General features: G+C 43.3%; 1 long non-coding RNA gene across 1 annotated transcript in view; it reads right to left on the bottom strand.

The window, feature by feature from the left end:
* LOC136992206 (uncharacterized) overlaps nt 1–22,469 on the bottom strand; it is a 147,476-nt gene that overhangs the window by 12,779 nt on the left and 112,228 nt on the right. The window lies entirely within an intron of this gene.

Genomic DNA, 22,469 nt, shown 5'->3' on the forward strand with positions numbered 1-22,469 from the left:
ATGTCAGGAAAAGAGCTTTCCCTGAAATCTCCGACTTAAGTAATCGCAGAGAAACACGGGCACTAGGCACTCAAGCTTCCATAAAACAGCACATCTAAACTCCAGATTCTCTCAGTGTTTCAGCCAAAATGTTGTGTTATTTCAATTTCCAAGGATAACAACATTTTGGTAGTGGCTCACAAAAGATTACAGCTATGGGCCTCAACAATGTTTAAATGCTACATTATCCTAATTACTTCATTAACATAACATCCTAATAAAAACATTACATCTGAATGCCAGATTTAAGAGCATCTCAACCACAAAATAGCTCAGTTCACCACTCAAAAAAGTTCACCACTTCTACGTGCACCCCTGCATGTCCCTCAAAGTCCTTTCGCAGGACACTTTCTAGCCAAGAAATGTGTTGTTATTGCAGCTGAATTCCATTTTAATCCCTTCTTGATTTTTTCTTCCCTTCCAGGTGAGCCAGGACAAACACAGACTATACAATTCAACCCCAAATTGTTGTGATCGCTACTGATCTCCTGTGCCATCTCTGCCAAATGTGCTGCCTAAAGAACAAGGAATCCAGATGTTCAAGATAAAACATAAGCCTTTCAAAAGAGAAAATGCCTGAACAAATTAGGATTAGCCAGATGATAACTTTTAAAAGACCATTCCTTCCTTAAACTAATTTAGAAACCCCTAAAACACAGGACATAATAGCAAAAAAAGCCTACTCCTTCAAGCCTAAATCAGATGGGTTGGTTTTACATCAGCTCTGCTTTTTATAACCCATGAAAAATGGAACCACAAGTTATTCAGACAATGATTCATAATAATAGATTACTTTTTAAGTTGAAAGTGTTATTAAGCTAATCACCCTTCATTTACAAGATAGCTGTATGTCAAAATTAAATCCTGTTGTTACCAAGGAAGAGAGAGTCTAAACTCATAGCAGGAACTTCTCTTTGTTAATCAGTATTTCAGTCTATAATGATGCAAGGATGCTTATTAGGTTTGAACAAAAGAACCTGTTATATGATGTGAAAACTATCATCAAGGAAAACCTGCATCACACAGAAAATATAAAGCTGTGTCTTAAAAGCTATCGGAAGCCTTACAATAGGACAGCCCATACCCTTCAGATTCTTTTCTGCTAACCCTTCCCCTTTGGAGTCTTTGCAGTAAATACTGATTTCCTTCAACTAAGGAAGGAGGAGTTTCTGGGAGGGAATTAAAAATACAGATTGGGTCAGGAAAGTAACTGGAGAATAAAGCTGCTCAGCTTTATCATGAGCTAAAAGCAAGACTTCAAGCTGAAGACAACCCACAAGACAAATTCCCAAGCCTAGGCATTGATCACTGCTTCTTAGTCTAATACTGCCTGCTCATCTACTCACAGCCGGGTCCGGTCTTCACTGGAAACAACCCATGTAGGAGGTGGCAAGTAATTCTAAGGACTAGTGGCCATGGGGAACATTACAGCTGTGTATGTGAGTAAATTGGTTTGGTCTGGGAAGGCAGGGGAAATGAATTCTGAGCTCCCAATTTGCAGGGGAGACACAGTCCCACTGCTACACACCTAATCCCATTGTTTCCAGCTACATAAATCAATTTGGGTTCCAGCAGGACTACTTTATCCCGAAAGGATGACCACAGCTGTAGACAGCCTGCAGACTATGCAAATGTAGTACCGGGTCAGTCCAGCTCCACTGGCAGCCAAGAGGAATAACAAACACACAGCAATTAAATGCGATAACCAGTCATGCCTACAGCTATATCAAAACACGCAGCAGCAAGAGCAGTGAAAGTGCTGCAGTAAGAAGGTGCGAGATAAGGCAGGGATGAGAGGGCGAGGAAGTGAGAAGGGTTGATAAGGAACTTCAGCGCCGGAGAACAGGTCGGCAGCAAGAGATGGAAAGGAGGAGACGGAAAGGGCCAAGGGGAAAGAACAGGCTGGCTGTGTAGCTCTAACGCAGGACCGGAGCCAAAAGTGAGGTGTCCAGAGTGTTCGAGCAGATAGTTTTGAACTGAGAAAGAAGGAACACTCGAATAAAAAGGCTCTGCTGGCATGCACCTTAATCTGCCAAAAGCCTGCTGAGGGTAAATCCCTTACTGACAGATTTCTGTCCAAAGAGGGTAGGGTGCTCTAGGATTACAGAAGAGAAGGGGAGTTCAAAGCAGGCTGAAGACAATGAAATGTAGTGATAAAAGACATTAGAAAAGCAATTAACTATTGCTGCAAAGCCCAGCACAGCCAAGCAAACCCAGCTACGCAAACTCATGGAACACTCCTGCGTCTCTCCAGCTCAAAGAGCTTGGCTGGCGAGGTGTCATTTTTGGTGCACTCTTTTGAACGATTCTGTAAGGCTGGGCTGTTTGGGGGGGGGGGATTGTTTGTTTGTTTGTTTTTTTAACAAAAGGCCAAAATAAACCAAGTGATTGCATTTCGTTGCACTTCCTCTAAATGTACAAAAGAGCTGTTTTCCCTATCGGAGGTAGCTTCCCGTGGGCTCACTGGGGCAAAGCAACAACTGGTGTTATTTCTGCACCAAGAAAACAGTATTAATGGCGTAGTGAGAATATCAGGCTAGGTGACCCCCGTGCTATGCCTGATGCTCTCGCTGATTCTCTTCCAACTTTGCGAGAAACACTTCAGCTGCTGATCATTTCCCCACCCGCAAAACTGGTCTCACGAAATTTTCAAACCGTGGTAAGAGCTCACAGAGAGGCTGCTGTTACACAGCCTTGATTTCCTCGTATCAGTCACATCGCATCTGGTAGCCTAAACATGACGGGAAAGCCATACACTACAGTTTCTGTGACTGTGAGAAGATGCCCAACTTTTTTCTTTTTGCAGGGGGTGGGAGGACAGACAAACAGATCAAGTGCAGATTAAAATCAAGATGACCTGTAAACAACCAAAGAAAATATCAATAGTTAATAAAAAAGAATGAGAAAGTAAGTGGGAAGGAGATAATAGTGTATAATGCAAACCCTCCTTGGAAATGCAAGAATGTCTCCTAACATCCACACAGACAGCTGGTATTGCTCACAATGAGTTTCTCATTCTCAGGGAAAAGGAGATTACTCACCAGCTTGACTAAGATCACCTGCTGAATCATTCCCAAAGATGTCCTTTTGTGCTCAGAATTGAAGGCTGTTGAGAAATGATGAGCGCTAGATGCTTGCTTAATTGGAAAATGTGGTGAAAAGTGTTCAGATGTGGCTGGAATTCAACACAGAAGCCAAAATTTCAGAAGGAAAAACTATTTTTTTGTCTGTTTTGTTTAAACCACTTCCTCTTCCCTCCCTACCTCTCTCCCACATATGTTGGGCTTTAAATCCTCTGTCTTCCTGGAGTTCAAGAGGCATCTTCACTGAATGCCTGTCTGCACAATTTTGTGGTAAAGGAGACCAGGCATTTCCACCCACAGCCTGTGATTTTCCTGCTTTGAAGGATGACTTAATTGAACCGTTTCTCTATTATGCTCTAGTCTAGACATAATAATGTCTTTTTTTTTTAAATCCTGCTGTAGCTACAGCATTGAAGATTCAAGTTGTTTCATTTTAGAGCTCCCTGGCAAAGCTCTCATCCATTCACCCCAAATGCACCAATGTAAAGTGACTCAGTTTTGCTTTCAAAGGGACCCGCAGCAACATCAGAGAATTTGGTAACTTCCTGCCAGAACCTCTCCTGTGTCATGAAAAGGAAAAATAAAATCAGGATTTCAAGGGTTGGATACTCCAACTGGAGGTGTATAAACTGTGCTACTTTCTTTGCCCCTGTGTATGCTAATGAACAGCTTTGCATGCAGAAAATTAACCTGCGTAAATTAGCTTTTGCAAAGATGAGACATGGGCTAGAGCTCTAAATTCATATTTAGACTTCCCCTTACCCTGGACGTATTGAATGAGGAATGAACACACATTTCTTAAATTCTGTAGCAAAAGAGCCATCTCATCGAAGTAGAGACTAAAGGAAGTCATCATCTGAAATCTAAGTGAGTTTGGGGTTTTATGAGCTTGACAAAGATGTGAAAGAAAACTGGCTGAACAAACATAATAAGAAGTCCTTTATTCAGGTCCAGTTGACTGTAGATATCTAAACTTTGTTTAAATTTCATCATTCACACCAACAGTGTCTCAAGCAGAGAGATTTGGAAAATGGTACCCCTGCCCTTCTCAGTTCCAATCAACAAGGTTTTCATTTTCTTTTCAAAGATTTTCCATGCCATTTTTTGTAGGGGAGAAAGAAGGGGAAAAGGTGGTGCATCTAAGAAAAGACAGGTTTTTTTTTTCTTCTATTGAGAACCTACAGGTTTGCTCAGAACCTCATTACCAGTGCAACCACAGTGTTTTCATTTTTTCTCTTACAGAAGGATGTGGAGGAGAATACAGCACAGAGAAAACTCCTGTGAGAACTTTCTTAACAAAAGCCTGTGGTATCCCATCTTTCTGCTAATTCACTCTTCATGGAGAAGTTCACAACGAAAGAAGGGAAAGACGGTCCTGAAAGACCCAGCAAAGCCCACTTATGCTCCAGTTAAAACGCATAATGTTTCTAGGCAATTGCCTTCTTGCACAATGCCAGTGACTTAAGTGGAAAAGAACCTTCTGAGATGATGGTGCTTTGCAAAGTAATTTGGTAGAAAAGGAATTAAGACGATCAACTGCAGAGAACTGTATAAAGATCTGGAGGGAACAGACTCTAACCTAGGAGATCACAATGCATCTGCATTACCTAAAGGGAAGTGCTCACACGTGGGTTAACCAATCACTGTGGTTATGAAGAACATGTTAAACGGAGTTCTAATAAAAGACACCGTCCTTGCAAGGAATAGAAAGAATGTTTCTCCATTGCAGAGATATAAACTACAAGGGAATACTTTGATATCCTCAGTTTCAGCTGTAACTGTACAAGGCCATGGAGAGGAATATCAAATTTGCCCAACCCTTCCCCACTATCCCCAGTGCTTCAGCTAATATGTAACTCTAATCATATAAAGAGAGCAGCCCATCGTGACTGGCTTCACTCATTCAGCCAGGAGGATGAGAAATCTCATGATTCATGAACTACTTTAAAGGATTAGCTTCAAAATTTGAAAGAAAAGACAGAAAAAAACCCTTTTCTTTGGATCTAGTGTTTAAATACTTTTATATAAGAAGTTCAATAATTACATATTAAGTAGTTTTACATATTTTGTAATTACCAAGCCTAAGGGAGAGATTTGCAAATAATGCATTTCAGCAAGTATTATGGGAAAAAAAATAATATTCAAACAAAACAGAAAAAAATATTTCCAGAAGCATAAACAAGAAATTGTACCGACCTGCTCAGTTGTTCTCTTATATATTCCTGGCTGTGCATGAAAATAATCAGCACAATTTCATCTCATTCAGGCACAAAATTTTCTGCACATGGATCAATGTCCTTTTATTCATTAATATACATTTCCTTTATAATTTCTGCTCTCATTTGCAGAGCATAAACAGTTTCTAATGGTTTCTTTCTGTTCTACGCTTGAACAATGGCTCTAGTAATCAAGTAGAAAATTAATGAGAAACAAAAGCTTTTTTATAATTACGCGTAGACCAAATTGTTATTTAAAGTATGAACGTGTGAACTGTTATTCTACAAATCTCCTCTAATTCCTCACAGATGCTAATTAGAGTTTGTCATACCCATACCCCAGAATTACTTGCTTCCCCAAACTAATTCTAAAATTAGCTTCTTCTTTGTAACCTACTTGTCATCTAGAAAACATTCTCTTCCATTTTTGATCCCATTAAGATCAACGGTATTGCTCACGTGCTTAAAACTATCCATGTACTTAAGGACAGACAAAGGTACCGTAGCTCCAGCAGTACTCACTGGTTTCAGCAGGGCCTTACTGGAGTACAGCAGCCACTGTCAAGGACATCAGTCAAGATACAAGTAGAAATTTCACTCCAGCAGACCTGGCCACCGTATAAGTAACAAGTAACATGAAGCTGATCGTGATGCATGTGGCCAGGCAGGGAAGACTCGCAGGAAGACCTCTCACATGGAGAAAGGATTCAGTTCATAGACCACATTTCCTAAGAAATCACAGATTTAGGGATGTCTTTCAGAGGAGAAAGGAACTTAGTTGTTGGATTCGCTTGCTCATACTATTTCTCCTTCTACTCAGCCTTTTGCTTCTTCCTGCCGTTTTCTCCCCCTTTCTTAAGGCTACTCATAGAAGATAAATTCCAGACGCCAGTTTCCTTCCTGCAAGATCTGAGGGCTGATTTATATTAGCAAAAGGACCCATCTGCCATTACTGTGAGATAGTGCTGCTGTGTTACAGTAGGTATCCAATGATATGCATCATGTACCTGGGGATGGAGCAAAGCCCTTACTTTGAAATGCCTTTAAATTATCAGTCAATTCAGGGTCTGGGCTAATGGCTTTCTAAATAGGATGCCATAAAAAAAGGAGAGTGAGAGAGAGAGGGAAATACAAATCTGGAAGAGCCAGACCAAGCATCAATAACTGTCAGGGTACAATGCCCTCTACTGAGAGAATATTAATACTTCAGGTGCACACCCGTCCCCTCATCCACAGCACTGAGAACATTTTATAAGCGCTAATTTGCACTATCCTGCTACAAGGTAGCAATGTACTATTTTAGGTGGAGCTCCTCAGGCAAGTCTTGATGCTAGCAACCAGTACTAGGTTCAAAATGCTTCAGGGTCCTTGTAGGGAAAACGACACAAAGAACAGCTCAAGGCCATATTCAGAAACATATTTGATTTCTGCTCTGAGAAGTTAAAGCAACTCTCCCTTGACCCGCCAGCAGGTACTTCTTCCCCTATTGCAAAGCCTCCCCAGCGCAGAGCATGGCAAGCACATGTAAAAGCAAGAAACTCAAATCACCATGCCACTGCTGAAACCGTTCCCCACAAATCCCTGTGGTGACCTCCCAGCTGGCAGCACCAGCCTGTCTGAAATACTTGCTGGGTACCAGCAGCATACCCACAGCAGCATGGAGCAGGGAGTAGCTTAACGTCAGCTCAAGCATCTCCACACTGTTCTGCAGCCCCTGATGCTCCTGACTGCAGCTACATCAGTATGACGGTACTGGAGAACTGAGAAGCACTGTGTAACAATTCTGACTCATTGTCATGTCTCTTTTTCTTCACCACTGACCTGGATGAAGGGACAGAGTGCACCCTCAGCAATGCGGCACCCTTGCCGACGATACAAAACTGGGAGGAGTGGCCAATACACCAGAGGGCTGTGCTGCCATTCAGAGAGACCTGGACAGACCGGAGAGCTGGGTGGAGAGGAACCTCATGAAGTTCAACAAAGGCAAGTGCAGAGTCCTGCACCTAGGGAGGAATAACCCCAGGCACCAGTACAGGTTGGGGGTTGACCTGCTGGAAAGCAGCTCTGCGGAGAAGGACGTGGGAGTGCTGGTGGACACCAAGTTAAGCATGAGGCAGCAATGTGCCCTTGTGGCCAAGAAGGCCAATGGTATCCTGGGCTGCATGAGGAAGAGTGTTGCCAGTAGGTCAAGGGAGGTGATCCTCCCCCTCTACTCAGACCTGCTGAGGCCGCATCTGGAGTGCTGGGTCCAGTTCTGGGCTCCCCAGTACAAGAGACACATGGAGCTACTGGAAAGAGTCCAGCAGAAGCTGACTAAGATGATGAAGGGACTGGAGCATCTCTCTTATGGGGAAAGGCTGAGAGAGCTGGGACTCCTCAGCCTGGAGAAGAGAAGGCTGAGGGGGGATCTTATCAACGTGTACAAGTATCTGAAGGGAGGGTGTCAAGAGGATGGGGCCAGACTCTCTTCAGTGGTGCCCAGAGAAAAGATGAGAGGCAACGGGCACAAACCGAAACACAGGAAGCTCCATCCGAACATGAGGAAAAACTTCTTTACTGTAAGGGTAATAGAGCACTGGAACAGTTTGCCCAGAGAGGTTGTGGAGTCTCCATCCTTGGAGATGTTCAAAACCTGCCTGGGTGCCATCCTGTGCAACGTGCTCTAGGTGACCCTGCTTGAGCAGGGGGGTTTGGACTAGATGATCTCCAGAGGTCCCTTCCAACCTCAACCATTCTGTGATAAACAGAAATAATGCTTCTCCTTCCCCCTGTTTTTTTTCCACCTTGATCCATCCAATATGAAATACATCAAGACTCTTCCCCTGCTCTTTCAATGCAAGCTACTTTTCCTATCATTTTTCTTTTACGTTACAAACCAGCTCCAGAAATATTTCTCCTACATAGTAACTTTGATTGTTCTCTTTTTTCCCTTTGTTAATTGTTCATATCTGAATAGTTCCTTCAAGACTCTCCACTTCCATGATCCAGGCCCTGTTGCGCAAAGCGCTGCACAGAGATGCATGCCCATGCAGCCATATGCAACATCTTTTACTTTAGCTTTGCCTACACCCTGTGCAGCACAGGCCAGTTGGACTACAGCCTTGTGGCCATATTAGAGCATGGTTGTGCCCTGCAGAATCAGGACTTAATGCAGGATAGGCACTGCACTGACATCACAGCACTGCTTCTGGTCCAAAACTGGTTCTTGTCTTGCCATTGCAGAGCATAGGCAGGGTTAGCAGGTGACTGCCTGCACCTGACTGTGCAGACAGGCTTTGAGAAAGCTGGGGCTCTCTCAACAGAGACATCTCTCAGCTTTTAACATATACATAAGGACAGTCAAACAAAGTCAGTGCGATCTTGTTTTGCTTTGCATTCATTATTGCATGCCCAGGAACATACTTTTCAGATGCAGGATTGCAGACAATTCATCACAAATAATCAAGTCACCCTTAGAAGCATCAGAAATCTAAAGGCAGCACACACAGGCAGTACTTTTCAACCAGGATGGCACACAATTGATGCGTCTTTGATAATGTGAAGCCAGCAAGAACTGAAAACTCATCATTATGCACATAATCTTTTGGTATTCTTGAAAGATCATCCTAGTAATCTGTCATCTGCATAGGCTTCTGAAAAGCCAAAAAAACTGTATTGAGTATTACTTTTCTTCCATCTGGGAGCAGATCAGACAGTACTTTTTCCCCCTCTCTTATTAAAGCTTCTCGTCCCTTAGGGATAGTGACAATAATTAAATCTGCCTCAAGAGACTGTCTCACACCATTATGTGAATAACTCTAAATGTGCAGGTATGCATTCAACTAATGGAAATTTCAGTCCACTGCACATTGAGTCAAACTTTTTATTTTTATTTTCCCCAAATATAAAACAAAGACAAATGTAAGGCTGAAAGCTTTGTCTGGCAAAGCTGCACTATTAGAAAGTCTCTTGTGGCCTTGTCTCTCTCTCCCAGAGGAGCTTAGCTCCATGCAGAAGCTTTGCTTTTCTGGTTTTGGAGACATGGAGGTGAACTGAACCGTCCTCGGGTCCCTGCCAGGCTGAGTTCCCAGTGGGATCCAAACATGGTCCTGCCAGTCCCACTGGAATCCATTCATCCTCTTTCTGCTGACAGACCTATATCAAGACTTGTGATTAGCCGATCAGCTTAATAACTGCACATATACTGTAACACTCATGCATTATATGCAATCTCTGCCATACAGTTTAAGTTTGCTTCCTTGTCTTTGCCAGGCATTTCAGCCTTTCAGTAGCTTAACTCCTCCGGGTTAGAGCTGACCACTTATTACATGTGAGTGACTGCTGTCTCTCGTTGGAAGGGAGATGCGTAGGAGAAGCATGCTGTGTGCTCTGTACTCGGCAGCCCACACCGTTGCACCCTGGAAGACACCTGTAAAAAGATGCCACAGTAAAAGCAGAACAGGGTTTTACAGGTCAGTTCACTTGGAGGAACATCCTCCAGTCAACAAAGGCCTCTTCTATGGAGAAGGTGCATGTTCAAACCTGCGTTGTCAGCTGGCTCATCTTTGTTTTTACATGTTCCCAAGAGACTAGTAAATTGACTGAAAAATCTTTTCATCTGTGTGGTTAACCAACGGAGCTCATTGCCTGTGCCGAGCATTTGTGGAGCTGGTATCTGCAGGGATGGACTATTAACAATGCCATGAGGACATCTAGAGTAGACCCCTCTCAAGTGTAGCATGGGATTTAACATGAAAGTGGACCTGAACAGCAGGCTGCCTGGCTGGTGCACTCTGCCCTCCCTGCCCTCCTGTCGGTGTGCAGCAGAGGCAGAGGCAGCCTGGAAGTCAGGTAGAATCTCAGCAAATGTCCTTAGTTTGCTGCTAGCATGCTCAGGTCAGATGTCTGCTCCCTTCTCACAGGCACCAAGCACGGGAAATCTTCTCCTTCCGGGTGACAGCAAGGGTGCTGACAGTACCCCCCACACACACACCCAAGCACCTGGGAATTAAAGTGAGGGCTCTCTCAAAGTGGCAGAAAGAAGTATTGATAAAAATCCCATGATTGAGCAGCAAGAGCGAGTCTTTTGGGGACTCACTGAATGTCGCAATCGGAAGTGTCCCAGTCCCATTTTCATACAAATGTCCGTATCTATTGCTAAAGAAAAATGACCCACACTGTGCTCCTTTCTCCTCATGCCCTTATATCCTTGCTTGTTCTTCTTCCCATGCTTATTCATCCCATCCTTGGCTTCTTCTGAAGCCCAGGGCTGCAGCTGCCTGCAAGCTGCAAAAGCAGCTCAGCCTGGCTTTGAATCCAGAGGAAGGTAAGTCCGCCACTTCTGTATCATTGTCCCGTGCTGAAGTTTGAAGCCATCTCATAAATGTAAGGGCATGCTTGCAGTACTATTATACTCCACACCCTGGGGTTATGGAAGTAATTCAAATTTCAGTCCACCGCGGAGAGTAACTCAACCTACACTTGTGTTGGCTGCAAGCGACAGAGCGCTTATGCAAGTTTACATCTGTATAAAAACTGTGCTAGGTCACCACGTTCAAATTGCCTTAGTACAAAATGACTGTAGGCCATCTCTTACACTTTGTTACTAAATGCTACTGGTTTTAATTGTTACCGCTTCATAAATAAATAATGAAAATGTCTCTCATAAAACTTACATGCAAAGTTATTGCTTCTAAGGAGTCTAAATTGGCATTTTTTTAATTATTCAGCTTGCTTACCAATGTAAATGCCATTTAACTATTAATAATATTGATAAGACTATGTATTATGCAAAAAACCCTTTACTTTTCTAGCAACTTACGAAAATATCCTGTTAAGGAGCTGGAGAACTGGGACAGAACGCATCCTTGTGTGGATGAGCAAAGGGGGGAAAAGCTTGAATAAGAGAGCCTTTTAACAGTCTGTCCTACTTAGAATGTAATTGGACTTAATGATGCTTAAAGATCTTCTGCAGGTCTCATTTCTCTACGCAGCAGAGAGGGGGCGTGGGCCACAGTGACATGCTTATAGCTCAGCAGGTTAATTATGCCTTTTCAGGGCTGACCTTCATTTTAAATAGCTGGCTCTGGCCAGCACCCATTGTGCAAACGGCCGGCAGGGCAGTGTTAGTAAACCGTGCTCGAGATCTTCTGTAATAAAAGCAGGTAATTTGAATTATCAACACGACATCTCTCCAGTGGATACGTATTAGCCCAGAGAAAATCTCAGCGATACTTTACAACAGCGCTGGTCAAAACATTGACAGTGAATTAGCCGCGTTATCAAGCTTAGCATGGAATCCAGTCTCTTTCCATTCATCAAGCTTAGCATTTATTCTCAATGCAAATTATTCAGGAGGGAATCAGCAGTTGCCTGGATTTGTGCGTTGTCTGAGCTGTCTGATAAACACTGGCCTATACACGGCTTGCAAACTGTCCGTAAGTGCAACAGTCTTTGGCAAGGTGTTTGCTCCACCAGCTGCAGCCCCGTTCACATGATAGGAAACCACGCTGTGTTGGTCCCGTCTCCTGACACGATGACTCAAGTGTTTTACATAAGGGGTCAAAGAATAGTTTAGACTTGGATGACTTTGGGAGGAGAGAGAGGCATGTGAGGAATGAAAAGTAGCTGAGGCCTGTACAGCACAGTCAAGGATATTTCAGGTGTGACTGAACATAGGCGCATAGCACTGTTTCGGACATCTTTAGCTATCAAGGTATCTTCACAGGGCTGCAGATGTGATACAAGACTTTAGAGAGACCTGTATCCCCTGAAGGGCCTGCCAGAGGCCAGGTGGGATCCCCAGAGCATCTAACATGGGGTCAGATGTCTATGCTTATATAGCCAAACATTTTCTTCTCTACTTTCAAAAAACAAGGCAAAAAAATCTGCCTGCTACCTGGAAAACTTCTTCTCATTTCTTTTATTTAAACCTAAAGGCAATTGCACATGATCCCTCAGGAACAGAACCCACCTCACGTGCAACATAGGTCCATATCCCAACTGTTATCTTGTGACCTTGACTACAGTTACACCTATGCGCACGGTTCTGCTTGCAAGAGCAGTGGCCCACCACCCAGCCATCTGCCAATGGGTTCTTCACAGATAAATCAGCTGCTAACAGAAGGGAAGAAGATGCAGAAGTCTGCAAAAGGTCTATTTCTTCTCTTTGTTGTCTCAGTCTAAAGCTAGTAGAAGATGACAAACCAGGACAGGGCTCCTGGTAGAGCCTTGTCACTGGTGTAACAAACGGAGAACGTTATCTGTGTTCAAGCTGAAACAGAGAGTAATTCTGTTTCAGAGCTGTGCTGACATGGGGCTCACGTCAATCTGGTTTGGCATCTAATGCACAGTTTATGACAACTGTCTAGCTTCCTTACACAATCAACGGCGAAATACAGGCACCCCCAGAAATTCCAAATGACTTCTTTGGGTTAGACTAGGAGTTTAGCTAGTTTAACTTCTGAATGGAGAAGCTAGGGAAGACAAATCCTACCCTTACTCCAGCTGCAGTGTAGAACCCCCTGTAGCCACCACTCTGCACCTGGTGCTAAGCTCTGCATGTGGGACAACTGCACTGCCCACACTAACTCTGCACAGAGAACAGTCTTTAAAAAAATCCCCATTTGGCAAAATATAAGTTATAAACTCAGTGCAGTGATATGCAAAAGTTAAGTCAAGCCAACTCTCTGCCATTATTTTGAATTTGTTTACTCCTTGCAAATAAGCTTCAAGCTTTGCAACATGATCAAACTGAGTTTTTGAGATTTCATTATGATCAAATTACAAAGAAATTTTCAACAGAGAATGAATCCAAACAAAAGCAACAATGCAATTGTTTTCAATTTCTTTGTCAGCTCAGATCTTTCTCCATTATAAACTAGCCACTTTTCAGGCTGCGGGTCTGCGCGTGCCCTGCCAAGCCAAGCTAGGCTGCTCAGAATCTGGCACTGTAGTTTGTAAGGAATGATCATTGCAACTTCACTGCAATGTAATGGCCCAATTTATGAGAAATGCAGGTCACTTCTGGGCATGCAATCTGTCCAGAAGGTTAGCCGGCACGTGGACAACTCATGAGTCATTCATGTTAGTTACTGTCTGCTATCTGGTGTCCGTCAAAAAGGTGAGTATGGGGAGGTCAGACAGGGAGACCTTAAGAGCATATCACCAGGTATTCTATGGCCCGGGTTTCTGAGGAGGCCTGATGAACTATAGCAAGAGAGAAGAGTGTTTCAACACACAATCCCACAAACGTATAAGTTCAAGAAGTCAGTGGTTTCAAAACACAGCAGATGAACAGGGCTGACATTAGGGCTGTGTTACATTCAGCTTCCAAACAGAGTGGTCTGACACAAAAGGAAGACTGCACACCCACCTCTGTAAAAGACACCACTGCAAGACACTGAGCCCAAACGCACCCAAAATATGCAAGAGCATGCTGAAAACTGAGCATCTCTGACAGGAGAGAAAAACAGTCTGAAGGGGGGAGCCCCGAGGTGTGAACAGAAGTGAGACTGGATTGCAAGAGCCCCTTGGCTGTGTGAGTGAGCGTGAGGACGCGCTGACACTGTGCAGCCGAGCACGGTGCTGGAACACCAGTGCTATGGGCAGCTCTGGCGAGTACGAGTGCCAGCACGCAGGGTTCAGTGAGGCTGGATGGTCAAAGGCTGAGCCCTGGCGATAAGAGATACAGGAGAAGCCTGAGATCTTGAGTGGGCTCGAAGGCTGGTCTGCATCGGGGAACACTCGGGTACGGGCTGGGGAAACCTGAGCTTTGAGAAAAGACATGAAGATTTTCATACACATCAGACCATGGTTTCTTTGAGCAATATCATCCATAAAAAAAAAAGATCTAATAGATATATGGCCCAAACCTATATTCCATGCATCCTCTGAGAATATACAGATAACTTCCTACAACAGGCACAGAAGGAGGAGTTTTTGCATGTGTGTGTGTCATACATATGTATGAATGTTTTTATATACACTGTTTACACACAGAATATGTAAATACAACCAGAACCTGCTTTTTCAATTCTGTATCTTTGCAGGTCCAAACCACAAAACCTAAAAGAAGGGGGTCTGCGAAGCCAGACTGGACTCTAAGAGTCCACTGGCTTTCTAACGGCGTTTAAGAGCACATATGCACTGGAGACAGAGTCTGATGTGGAGAGACCTGACCTGGTGCTAGTCTGAGCCGGCAAAATTTGCTTTTCCTTGAAAACAGGCAAGTATGCAATTCCCTGCAAGAGAGGAGCAGGAGGGGGCTGCATCATGGGACAGACTTGGGTCTGTTTTCCACTGCCGTACACAAAAGATCAGCCTCCACAACTGAGCTTGTAGTGAAAAGTGTATAGTACCTTTAGCAAAGCATTAGAGAAAAGAGGTGTTACAAATAAAAATATTTTGCTTGCAAAAGATGGTTAAGAGAGACTTCTGAAGCGAGGAAATATGAGGGCCTGTCAAATTTACAACACGCTGGGTGGCTGGCAATCATGAAATTTCCCTGCAAGGCCACGTGAAGGCCAAGAGGCTAAAATATGACACGGGCCTTTCAGAAACAGTAGGAAAGAGCAAGCTGTTGCTGTAACGGAAATGGTAAGCCTACAATTACCGAGTATAAGCTGGAAAAGTAACAGCACATTTCACGAGCCTTCCCCTCTATTACAGATTTAGGCAAAACTTAACTGCATTAGCCCACCAGATTGCGAGTGGCAGACTGGAAATCACCTGGTTTCGTTTAACAGAGCTGCTAACATCCATTTCACACTAACCTTTACTAAAATTTGCTTAGATAACATCTGGTCACTACCCGTGCATTTTTTGCACCTAGTTTTTTCCATATTTTCCAGCAAGTATATGTAGAATATTGTCAAAACATCAGGTTTTCCTAGCGTGTTGCACCACATTCATTGTAAGTGACCTTCTAAGTGAAAAAGAGTTACACTAAAAAATATCCAAAGAAATGAGCTTATGCAGTGAAGGAGCACATGAAGATGAACTCTTCTTCATTCCTATTCTGAGAGCAATCTCCAGGACAGGAGATCCCCAAACTGCCAACGGCCAGAAACTGGAAGGGAATCACTAGCGCTGCCTTCCTGTTCTCGTTGGGAACATCCTGGTTTGGAGGGTAGGCAACTTGCTGCCCCAGATTCCCCATAACCTTTTTTGACTACTGGCACCGTTAGGAAACATCCACTTTCTTGCCTACCCAGTGGGAGAGAAAAGCCTGGAAGGAGAGTAAATCCACAACCGGACTAGCAGAAGGCTTTGCTCTGCAAGTAAACAGCACGCCACAATCTCCGTACGAGCTGTGAGACAGGACACAGAAAGAAATCTGACTTTCCATAGGCCTGTCGCTGTCCCCGCCACAGTACAAGCCCCTCCGCGGCTGTGCGCTCCGCGATTCAAGCTGGGGAGGAGAGCTCTCGGAGCAGGGCCCCAGTGTGCTGGGAAAGCAGCCCTTGCTAACAGCTGCGGAGGTCTGTCTCTGCCTTTCCTCACAGGCTCCTGAACTAAAACGAAAGAAAAAAGTAATAAAAAAAGAGCAGACTGATACATCAGGGAGGCAGAGTCATCAAGAGGCCAATGTGACAAGCTATGGATTGGTGCGTGCCTTGTGGCAGCTCAGCAGAAACTTCTGTTGCCTAAGTGTCACGCTAAGCTAGCACCTTCCTCAAGTGCAACACTTACTTTCCCATTTTGTCTTCTGTTATCACACCTCAAAACCTTCCCTGCCTCTTCAAAAGCACTATGTGATCAAACAACCATGAATAAGCACATTTATTGAGAAAACCTCTCTGATAGTACGGCCTACAGTGCAACGTTCAATGGAGAGCATTACATCGTCATCACTAGTCTTCAGAATAAACACCAAGAGAGAAATTAAGGTCATTTACAAATTCATGCATTTTGCACCAAAGCTGGAAGACAGTCTTCACTACCAGAAGGGCAATGAACCTGGAAAAGCTGAAGTTCAGGGTTTTTAAAAATGTCAATCTATACAGATTAATAAAAAAGTGAGCTAGATTCTGCCTGCAGATTGAAAAATATAATATTCAAAGCCTAGTGAAAAAAGCTTTTTAATCCAGTTCATCCTCAGTGCTGGGGACGAAAACAAAAGGTGGCTGTAATTCAAAAGAAAATTGCCTTCTCTTGAAGTCTAGGACACCAGCCTTTCCCCTCACCTCAACATACTTTATTCTTCATATCTTCCACTGTATCTAATGTGTGTTTCAGTTCCTTGTCTCTCAAGCGGGACTAATACCCCCTTCTTTCCAGGGAGTTCAGACTTATTCAGTCCTTAAACACCAGCCTGATGACGATCATACCGGCATCTAGTCAGACTGCAGTTCTATTGCTCATGATGCAGCGATGCTGCAGCGCAAGAAACAGGTTCTTGGAAAATACACTCGGGTGTTTGCGGTTTTGCTCTTAAGAAGTCAGTACCAACAAATCACGTATCCAAGTAACTACAAACTGTTTAATAAAACATATAAACACTAAAACTTGGACCCATTTTAGCCATGTTGGCTCACACTGAGTTCTGCCTCATTTTGCAAAGAGTCCCACTGATCAGATATGGGCTATTAGTAGGATAAAATACTATTCAGCATGACTAAGGATGGCAGAATTGGCCCAGAGGGATATCAAAGTCATTTAAAAGTTACCTCCTCAAACATCCTTGCAATCACTTAGTGAATTGAATCATGCTGTTTTATGATCTCTTTTTGGTTAATTCTAGACTTAATAGTCAATTATTGAGTCTTCAAAGCATTGTTTGTAATCAGGCATGTTTCTGGGTCTGTCTCAGCAAATTACACTAAAGCACACTGATGTGATCAGAAAGATCCTGTGTTATGGGTATTAAAAATACATACAGCTGTATGTAATACTCAGCTACTCACATATGGAAGTATGCTCTGAAGAGTTGCTGACGACTCAAGGAAAACTTAAAAAGAAGTTTTATTTAGAGACTTTTTAATATAAATTATAGATCTTGTGTACCTTCCTTCTCTCGTTTCTTATTAATAGAAACATTTGCATGAAAACAGGGTCCCTGTTCCTTGGAGTTCATTTGCTGCTACTGTGGCTGCCTCCTCTTCACCAGCAGTTACTAAAATCCTCCTTTGTACCTCCCACTTGGTGCTGTATATTTAACTAGGAAGTTAATCTAAAAAGATTTCCCATTCTAGGTGGGAGTAGATGAGCTAGGGGGAATAAAAATCCTTCATTTGTCCCGATGTCTTCTGAGAAAAGCAAGAAAGAAGGGACAGAGAGAAGATAAAAGCTATATGCTGCAGTCTCTATGAACAGGATGTTTTTCAGTTTCCCATAAAACAGCAACTAACTTCAATGAGGCTGTAGTGACAATACCCCATTTCCTGGCAATCTGAGAGTGAGAAATGAAATGACACTTCAATTCATATTTGACTATATCTAGAAGTCAAGGTTACAAGGTTAAACTTCACATCATAATGCAACAACTCATTTTCCATCACTCCCACCACAAATGCTTCTTTGTGAAATCGAATTGCCAGAGGTTACGTGATTCGATAAACCTACATTGCACCTGTATGCAATGTGTTGTGGTCATATAACCAGAAAGCATTCTTGACTCTATTGCTGACACTTGTAAATAATGGACGTTTAAGTTCATGCAGCAAAACATATGAATCTAACAAGTTGTCCTACTGTACAGAGCAGAAGCCGAATCTCCTGTGTTACTCGAGCCCAAATGCCAACTGCTACTCCTGCAGTAACGGTACTGATCCAGACAGCACGTCCTCAGCTTCAGCAGGATGAGGGGTCAAGTGGGCTGAATTTCACCATGGAAAAAATAACACGGAAAGGTTCGGCATTCTGACCGACTCTGAAGGGGTCACAGAGGTGCTAATTCTTGTGTTTCTACAAGATCAAATAGCTCAAAGCTTTCAGCAGATGGCTGGAGAAAGCAGTTTGAGGGGGAAAGATTATTGAGTGGATAGATTTGTGGATTCGGATACAAAGAGCATCACCAAAGTTTGCCAAGAAGGGTAGGGGCCGCTTCGTTTTCAACACAGATGACTTCGCAGTATGCAGTGAAGACTTTTAAAGGAAACAAAAACTTGACTAGGCTCTTAATATCCTTCATCCTATAGCTTTTTGGGCAACTAGAAAGCAGACAGTAGGTACCTTATTGTAGGCTCACTACAGGATTTTTAAGATTCACACGTCTTCTCTTTAACTTGAGTCCATTTTCTTTTTACCTGACTACAGGCCCAATCTCTTTTATCAAACATCAGCTTGCTGAAGCACAATCTTACATAATACCTCTAAATTCTCCCTGCCAATGCTGAATGGAGAAATAGATGATCAAAAGTTGTGAAACTGCCAAATGGATGATAGTCCCTATAATTTACCTGATAAAAGCCAACTCCATAGGGGATATTTTAATAAATGTAATGACGGCATGTTCCAAGGGGAATGCTTTAAAATGCTCAAATTACATTCAATCTGTAAAACCTGTTCAGGAATTAAAAGCAAATTGATTATTATAAGATGATCACTGTACTGAATCTCTGCATTCAAGAAGTTTTATAATTGCCAGGAAAATAAAAAATTGGAAAAAGATATTCAGAAGTGGCTATCTGTAACTGTGCAAACATATCGATCCTTTGTGATTTAGCAGCACAAGTCTCACCGCAACTTAACACGGTTTGTTTTCCGCTCTCTTAGCCCTTTTGGAAACTCTGTTTCCCAGAAGTGGTGCCTGTCCGTCATCTTGTCTCTCCCCAGGCAGGCATGATTTGTAAATGACTTCTCTTCTGAAAAATGTACACTGCACATACAAGCGGATTTGAGACAAAGACCAGGTTTACCTCCACGTTCATGCCGTGCCAGCAGTGGCGCCATGCTAACCAGAATCCTTCTGGCATAGATTTTGATATGAATATTAAACAAGTAACTAAGACATGACCGGACTTTGCCAGAAAGCAACTTCTAACTTTTATTCTTGTACAGACAGGAGAAATCACCATACAGAAGTCTTCCTGACTAACTGAAGGCTGGAGCAGAAAGGTTTGTTCAAACTGGTGACTGAGAGATCAGTCTGGGGCACTATCATAAGCTCTTACCCTGACCTCCGGATATTTTCTTTCTTTATGGTATATTGTACTATACATTCTGCTAGGGGCCTTCAGGCAGTACCACTGTAGCAATGTTAAACAGTTCAAGGTCTTCAACAGATCATCCAAGTCTCCCAGTACTGGCACAAGTCTTGATTTTCCAAAACGTATCATTTGGGCCCACAGATATATCTCCTCTGTCCTAAGGGTAAAGACTTTCAGGTGGCTAAATCCAAAAACTGGAGTGCTGAGGTCCTTGCCCTAACCTGGGATGAGGCTCTCTCCATCTCTCCTGCTGAAATTATTTCACTTTGTGCTTCAAACTTCACTGACCAAGCAAGACTAAGTGGAAGTGACTCTGCTGCCCTGTGGCCATGCGAGAGAGGGGAACCCTGCTCTGATGACACTGGCTATGGGAGTGCTGCTCTAAGGTGCTCCTCTGCTTGCCAGCACCTCTAACCTCTAATAATTTGGAGTGTTGGTCAAGGCAGACCCTGAGCGCCGAAGACAGAGGAAGGAGTCAGCAGCCAGCCCTTCACAGCCGTCACAGCCATGGGTAAGGACAAGCATTTTGGAAAGTCAGTCTTGTGTGCTGTAGGGCGCACACAGGTGGGCCAGGCTCATACCCTAGACAGCCAGGCAGCACTTCTGCTGACACGCAGCACTCACAAAGAGCACGGATCCCACCGACAAGCAAATATTTACGGCCGCACATTGACCAAAGGAGGCAGCAGTCAGATTCCACTTACCATAAAGGGCATGATACAGCACTGATTTTTTACAACACGTTTATTAAGCATGTTCTTGCACCACATAATTTTTCTTCACTCTAGTGCAGCACCATCCATTTACTGCAACTGCCCTAATTTGACTGCCTTAGAATTTCTAAGTGCAATTCTTTGCTACTCCAAGTGCTCACAAGAAGAATTACCTGCGAAGGCAGTCAATACTTCTAGGGCCGAGCTGCAGACCTGTGGCTCATCGATACATTGGAACAACAGCGAGTCATTGCTGTAGCACTTCTGCAGAGGTAAAAGTAAAGCCTTAATATCACTCTGCTTTGCTACATTTTTCTGTTCCACAGCACTGCTCTGTTGACCAGTTCTCCAGCCCATTAAGGGCATGATATGCCCTTCCACGCATGAATCCAAATCTAGGAGAGTCGAAGAGAATCTATCCATTAATTTGAATGGGCTTTGGATCAGATCCCTTAACTGAAATACATTTTGCTACCAAACCTGAGGCCATGTAGATGATATGAAATACAAGCTGGGTTTAGAAAAATTCAGTTGCGGATTTATTACTCAGCTTTCTTTTGAGTAAGCTTGGTCAAATTTACAGTTTAGCATTAACGGATTTTCTTTTTTAAATCAGAATTTCCACTCTGATGCTATCAAAGTGGATCACTCTGACTTTCCACAGGAAATACATCATGCCGAATTCTGAAAGTCTTTTCACGTTTCGTTTTAAATGCTTTCCACTTCTTCTTTTTTTTTTTTGATTGACATCATAACCAAACAATTCTATTTACTGTGAAATGGGACATTCTGGCCTACCCAGAAGAGTAACTCCTGATGATCTCACACGGAAAATTCTGACCGCTATTTCTTTCTCTTTTCTGCTTTGGAATGGAAACAATTTTCAAAAACATCACCGTTTCTTGGCAGAAGTTCCCACACCCGGCCAGCTGCAGGCACAAAGAGGAGAAAACCTCCTCGGGCGCTCCTCTGTGGAGCCAGCCCGTTCTACAGCCCCCTTCCCCCTCTGAGCGTTTGGAGGTGGCTAGAGCCCTGGTTCCATCCCCCAGTGCACCAGGCCGTGTAGCCGGTCGCTGCCCTTGCTTCTAACAGCTTCGTTTTCCCACCGGAGCAAGGGAAGAGCGGGAGGCAGGGCTGTAGGATCAGAGCAGCGCCTTGATGAGGAACAAGAGACTGGGAGAGGTTAAACATCTTGCTAGCACCCCGGACAGTCGAGGATCTGACGGGGTATGGTAACTACCTACTGGCCGTTACTTGGAGCTCTAGGCAGGATCTTGTCCTCATGCTATGAAATCCAAGATGACGGCAGTTTTGTGTGGGCAGAGCCCCCGCAGCAAATCCGCGCCTCGGCAAATGGGAGGTCACAACTCCTTCTAGAGGAGAGGTCCCTCAGGGGTGATGAAGACATTTGATTAGAAGCACTATAGAAAGAACCTTGAAATTAATCCTGGTGTTTACCAAATTAACAAAATAAAGCGTAGCATGCACATTCTGAATTTTCATGGCGAATGTTGATAGTTCCACACCAAAAGAGAAATCACAAGGCACAAAACAAAATGATTATCAGGTGTTTGATTCCTCGCTGAGAAATCAAGCTGGTTCTCCAGTCTTACCAACTCTATTTCTTACTTTCAGGTGGCCCAACCAAAAATAAAGCATTTTATACAGTAATTTTGCAGCATTTTTCATGCTACACTAAACGAATGTTTTTTGCAACATTTTAATATGTTTACATTACAGATTAGTGGCTTAATTTGGAAAGCACTTGCAGTTCCATAATTTACATAAATCACATATTCAATTTCTGTATTTCTAGCTTAGGCAGCTAATGCACTTTTCATGAACACTTTGCTTTGTTTGTAATTTAAATTTGTTACAAAGCCTGCTATCCGAATGGGGGAAATTAGCACTGTGCAAGGATATGAGCATGATTATCAAGCCATAGTGATAGTGGTCTCCGAAGACGTGAAAGCTTACACAGCACTGGTTCTATACCCTCGTTTCAAAGTAAGAGCAATTAAAGATACTTGAAATGTTTTCTTAATACTACGTTATGACGCTGCATGACCAGCAGTGGGAGAGGGGCAGCATCTGCATTCAGCAGGGGGACAAGTGGTTATAGATTGACTGTAAGATCTCTCATGTAGACCTGTCATGAGATCAGGACAGAGACCATGCTGAATTAGCATGGGTTGTACATCTTGTTTGAAGTCTCATTATGATTCACAGACCTCAAGAGGTCAATTATAAAAAGGCCTCGGTTACAGCACAACCTTTTATCAAAAAAGT

The sequence above is a fragment of the Apteryx mantelli genome, chromosome 5, assembly GCF_036417845.1.
Source record: "Apteryx mantelli isolate bAptMan1 chromosome 5, bAptMan1.hap1, whole genome shotgun sequence".
Lineage (NCBI taxonomy): Eukaryota > Metazoa > Chordata > Aves > Apterygiformes > Apterygidae > Apteryx > Apteryx mantelli.